The sequence below is a fragment of the Sus scrofa genome, chromosome 18, assembly GCF_000003025.6.
Source record: "Sus scrofa isolate TJ Tabasco breed Duroc chromosome 18, Sscrofa11.1, whole genome shotgun sequence".
Taxonomy (NCBI): domain Eukaryota; kingdom Metazoa; phylum Chordata; class Mammalia; order Artiodactyla; family Suidae; genus Sus; species Sus scrofa.
This window is the reverse complement of record NC_010460.4, coordinates 50,720,854-50,726,853: the sequence shown is the minus strand read 5'-3', so window position 1 is coordinate 50,726,853 and position 6,000 is coordinate 50,720,854.

The window sequence follows — 6,000 nt, the reverse complement described above, 5'->3', positions numbered from 1 at the left end:
GGCCCCACCCTCTCAGATGAGCCTCCCGGGGTCTCCTCTTCACCTTCTTCCCAAAGCAACCAAGGCCAGAGGGCTGAGCCAGCCAGAGACCTGCAGTGAGCTCCCCACGTGACTTCTGCTGCAGGAGGTACCAGGCCCTGGGAGAAGTGGGAGACGTGGTTACACCTGGGCACCACCCCCTCCCCTGAACAACTTCCAGCCTCCGAGCCCCCCACTCTCCCCAGTGCTCTCTTGGGTCCAGGCCAGCTCTGGTTGGGACACACCCTCGCTCTGTCATCCTAGCAACTGTTGTTAATTAATATTAACAACCTGATAACAGAGGGGACAGGTGGGGTGGGGTGACAGTGACAGCAGTTTCCTCCTCTGGGCAGGAAAACTCAGGTCTCATCCAGGTCTGACAGTGCACAGAGACCCCACGCATGAGAGCCACGGCCTCGCTCTTCAGCCCCCTCCCCTCCCACACATCCTTTGCCCAGGTCGGCTGGCAGCCACAGGTGGGCAGCCCCACCCCACCCTACCCCCACCCCCACCCCCCGGGGCCCTGAACTCACCTTCTGCTCCCTCCAGATAGGGATCTCTGAGGCCTCCGTTGGGCTCTCGCTATCACCAGAATGGGCCAGACCTTGGCCCCCAAGTCAAGGCTGAGCTGATAAGGGCAGCCGTCGGGACAATCTGCCGGTGGCCGCCTGCCAGAGGCAGCTGCGGGAAGGAACCTGCAATCTCCCTGGTCCAGTGTTTGTGTCACGGACCCTGCCTGACTCAGAGGGAGCCACCCAACACGTATGGGGAAGACAGAGACGCGAGGAGGGGAACCAGATGCCAAGGGGGGGGGGTGGCAGGGCAGGGGCAGGGGACCCCTAAGCCCTGAATCAGCCACGGTGGAGAGGAGAGCCAATGGCCAGGGCCTGCCTGCACTGACCTCCATCCCGCACCTCCAAGGCCCCGCCCTGGAGACTCAGGAGCAGATGCTGAGCCCCCGGCCCCAACTCGGAGTCTCTGTTTTCTCTCCTGGATGTCCTCCCCCAGAAGCAGACCCCGAGACAAGGATCGCAGTGCCACTCCTTTGTTTGGAAGGTGACCCCTAGCAGGCAGCAGGGATGAGCCGGAGGATGAAAGGGTGCAATCAGAGGGCACAGAAGTCCGGGCTCCTTCTTGGGCAGCTGCAGGCTCACGAGGAACCTCCGAGAGATGGTGGGGAGCCTGCTCCCTAGGGTCCCCTCCAGGAAAGAAGGGCACATGTGATGTTCTCGCCACAACGGCGGCTGAGGACACCACCCACAGCTTCAGCCCCAGGCCGCCCCCGGTGGGCACGGAGCCAGGCCCCAAGGCACACAGACTCCCTTGATGGAGTTTGTCGGGGGGTGGGGGTGCATAGAGACGGAGCCCGGATGTGTCGTCTGTGGGGTCGTCTCTGACACATGCTCAAGATGAGAATGGCCCCATCCACCTCTGAGCAAAACGCAGCCACCGTCTGACCACCAGGCTGCTGGCACACGTGGGGTCGCGAAGGCCACGCCCCTGGCACAGACTTCAACTGTGAGCACAGGACGTGTACACGCCTGTATCCTGCTTTATCCCCTGACTTCTAACACAGATGCAGCACTGCCTTCACCGTCGGACTGGCACGCTTGTGCCCGGGCTGCGTCCCTCAGAATGACGGGTCATCCACTCTCCCGGTGCAACGCCAAAGGTCAGACGGGTTCGCATATTTCGTTATTAGAAAAAAGTTTGGGGGAATGTCTTTGTGCCTAACTCTATTTCCTCTATTTTGTGTTTCTCCCCTTTAATCCAGCATCCAGGGATGAGACTGGAGGGTTAAAGGGTGTCTCACGTTTACAACCCTAAGCGCATACTTCATCAGCTCTTCCCTGGGGCTAATCGACTCCAGGGCGTATTGAGCCATTATCTGAGTCTTGCTTATTGGTGTCTGGTGAAGGACTCAGAGAGTGGACACACATGGGTTCCCCAAGGGTTTTGACCTTTTTCACTGACACCAGCAATAACCCAAAGTGCAAAGTCACCAGCCTCACCTGCACTGTGGGTTCTATCTGTAATCAATGCAAAAGGATGTCGCATTTTCAATTTTTCCTTGTTACTAGTGGGATGGACTGAAGGTGCCTGAGCCGTCCCAGAGAAGGGACTGGGATTGAACACAGCCACTAAGCTAGGGAGGCGGCAAGGGGGGGCCAGCCGCCAGCGTGGGAGCCTCCTAGAATCAGGTCAGGTGGCTGTCTGACACTCAGGACCCCTCACTGGCTGGCCACACTGCCCCCCAGGAGCAGGCAGAGAGTGTGCAGTCTCGGGGGAGAGGTCAGGGTAAGGCGGCGATGCTCTGCCAGTCACTGGCCCAGGTCATGGCACCTGCTAGGTGTGTGTGCCATGCTCTGAGCACCAGGGATATGAAGAGTCTATGGTCATTTCCAGCTCGTTGGGTTAGACCTACAGGTTGAGATTTGGAGCCTGGTCTCCTAGTGGCACCCTTCATCTTCCTTGTCACCAGACCTTGCTCCTATTTGGCGAAAGACAGTGTCCACTGTCCAAGAGAGAGAGGCTGTTCCTTGCTTTCCCAGCCGCCTTTGCAGTCGGCAGCGGCCCTGTGATCCTGTTCTGGCCAATGAGAAATCTTCTTTTAAAAAAAAAAAAAGAAGAAGAAGAAACTTTATTTATTTATTTATTTATTTATTTTGCTTTTTAGGGCTGCACCCTCGACATATGGAGGTCCCCAGGCTAGGGGTCGAATCCGAACCACAGCTGCCGCTACCGCCACCGCCACGTTTGCAACCTACACCACAGCTCAGAGCAACACCGGATCCTTAACCCACTGAGCGAAGCCAGGGAGCAAACCCACATCCTCGTGGATTCTAGTCAGGTTCATTAACTGCCGAGCCACGAAGGGAACTCCAGAATGGGCTTCCTTTTTGAGCAGTCTCACGTCTACAGAAAAACTGCGCAGGAAGTGTAGTGTCCCTCGTGCCCCTTCGTCCCCCCAACAGTTTCATCTGTTATGAACATCTCCCGTGAATGTGACGCATTTGTTGCAATCAATGAACCAATGTTGACACGCTATTACTCACTAAAGTCCATAGTTCACATTAGAGTTCCCGCTTGGTGTTGTGCCTTCTTTGGGATTTGAGAAATACGTGATGACATATACCCACCATTATATGACCCAGAAGAGTGACTCTTCCTAAAAATCCCCTGTGCCCCACCAAGTCCCCCCTTCCCTTCTCCCAGACCCAAAGGACAGAAAACCACATCTCTTCGTGCATACGTTGTTTGTGTTTGTAAAATACACATAACAAAATTTTTAAAAGCATAGTTCGGTGGTATTAAACACAGTCACATTTTTGTGCTACCATCACCAGCATCCATCCTCCTACCTCGTCTTGTGAACCGGAAATTCTAGACCATGAAACATTGACTCCCACCCTCTGGCTACTGCCATTCTACTTTCTGTCTCTGTGAGTTTGACTGCTCCATGTTGCTCCCGTAAACAGAGCCACGCAGTATTTGTCTTTTTACTACTGGCTTATTTCACTTAGCATAATATCCTCAAGATTCATCTGCGTTGCAAAATTCCCTCCTTTTACAAGGCAGACCGACACTCCATTGTGTGTATACACCACACTTAGCTCATCCATCCTTCTGTCAATGGGCCCTGGGGTTGCTCCCACTATTCGACCACTGTGAACAATGCCGTCATGAGCGCGGGTGTTCCCTGTCTCGTCTGGACCTGCTCTCGTTCTTTGGTGTATAAACCTCAATGTGGAATTATGGGACCATAAAGCAACTCAGCTTTTAATTCTTTGAGGAACCCCTAAATTATTTGCCACAGCAGCTGTTCCATCTTACGTCGCTCCAGCGTCTCCATGTCCTTGCCAACACACGCGTGGCTGGTCTTTGACAGGAGCCACTGTAATGAGTGTGAAGTGGTAGGTATCTCCCACTGCAGTTTTGATTTTCCCTAATGATCAGTGACGTCAAGCATCTTTTCATGCTCATATTAGTCATTCATGTCTTCTTTGGAGAAATGTCTATTCAAGTCTCCCGCCCTTTTGTTTTTTGTTTGTTTGGTTTTGGTCTTTCTGTCTTTTCGAGGGCCACACCTGCAGCACATGGAGGTTCCCAGGCCAGGGGTCCAATTGGAGCTACAGCCGCCAGCCTATGCCAGAGCCACAGCAATGTGAGATCCAAGCTTCGTATGTGACCTACACCACAGCTCATGGCAAAGCCAGATCCTTAACCCACTGAGCAAGGCCAGGGATCGAAGCCATGGCCTCATGGTTCCTGGTTGGATTTGTTAATCACTGAGCCACAACAGGAACTCCTCCCACCCATTTTTTAATTAGTTGGGTTTTTTTGGGGTTTTTTTTAAATGACTTTTATTTTTTCCATCATAGCTGGTTTACAGTGTTCTGCCAGTTTTCTCCCGTACAGCGAGGTGACCCAGGCACACACATATATACATTCTTTTTCTCACATTATCCTGCTCCATCATAAGTGACTAGATATGGTTCCCAGTGCTATACAGCGGGATCTCATTGCTTATCCATTTTTGTGTTGAGTTTTGGGAGTTCTCTTTAGATTCTTTTTTTTTTTTTTTTAGGGCCACACTTGCGGCATGTTGAAGTTCCCAGTCTAGGGGGATGAATTGGAGAGACTACAGCCAGCCTACGCCACAGCCACAACAACACAGGATCCGAGCCATGTCTGTGACCTACACCCAGCTCATGGCAACGTCGGATCCTTAACCTGCTGAGTGAGGCCAGGGATCAAACCCACATCCTCATGGATACCAGTCGGATTCATTTCTGCTGCGCCACAACAGGAACTCCCTGGATATTAATTGTCAGATATGTGGTTTGCAAATATTTTCTCCCAGTCTGTGGATTGTCTTTTTACTATATTGACAGTAACTATTTTTTTTTTAAGTTCCTGGGAAAGGGACTGAATTTGAGCTGCAGCTGAGATCTATGCCACAAAAGTGGCAACACTGGATCATTTTAACCCACAGCGCCAAGTTGGGGATCAAATCCGTGACTCCACAGCGACGCAAGCTGCTGCAGTCAGATTCTTAACCCATCGTGCCGCAGCAGAACTCCAACGGTGACTTTTGATGCAAAAAATTTAATTTTTGTGACATCAAATTTGTCTATTTTTCAGAGTTCCCGTCGTGGCTCAGCGGTTAATGAATCCAATTAGGAACTATGAGGTTGCCGGTTCTATCCCTGGCCTCGCTCAGTGGGCTAAGGATCCAGTGTTGCCGTGAGCTGTGGTGTAGGTCAAAGACGCAGCTGGGATCCCGTGTTGCTGTGGTTGTAGTGTAGGCTGGCAGCTACAGCTCCGATTCAAGCCCTAGGCTGGGAACCTCCATTTGCCATGGGTATGGCCCTAAAAAGACAAAACACCAAAAAAAAATTGTCTATTTTTCCTCTTGCTTACTCTGCTTTTGGTGCCATATCCAAGGAATCATTGCCAAATCCAATGTCATAAAAATTTGTCCTGTTTTCTCCTAAGAGTTTTACAGTTTAAGCTTTTAAATTTAGGTCTTTGATCCATTGTGAGTTGACTTTTGCACGTGGTGCTAGTAAGGGCCCAAATTTATCACTCTAAGTGAACATCCAATTTTTCCAACATTTGTTGAAAAGACTGTTCTTTCCCCCTTGATGGTTTTGGTACACTTATCAAAAATCATTTGAGGGAGTTCCCGTTGTGGCTCACTGGGTTAAGAGCCCAGCTTGTATCCATGAGGATGCAGGTTTGATCCCTGGCCTTGCTCAGTGGGTTAAGGATCCAGTGTTGCCACAAGTTGTGGTGTAGGTCACGGATGCTGCTCGGATCTAGAACTTCCATATGCTGCAGGTATGGCCCTAAGAGGAAAAAAAAATTCATTTGACCATATATGCAAGTGTTTATTTCTCAACTTTCCATTCTGTTCATTTAGTCTACATCTCTGTCTTTATGCCAGTACTACACTATCACAGCTTTGTGATAATTTTT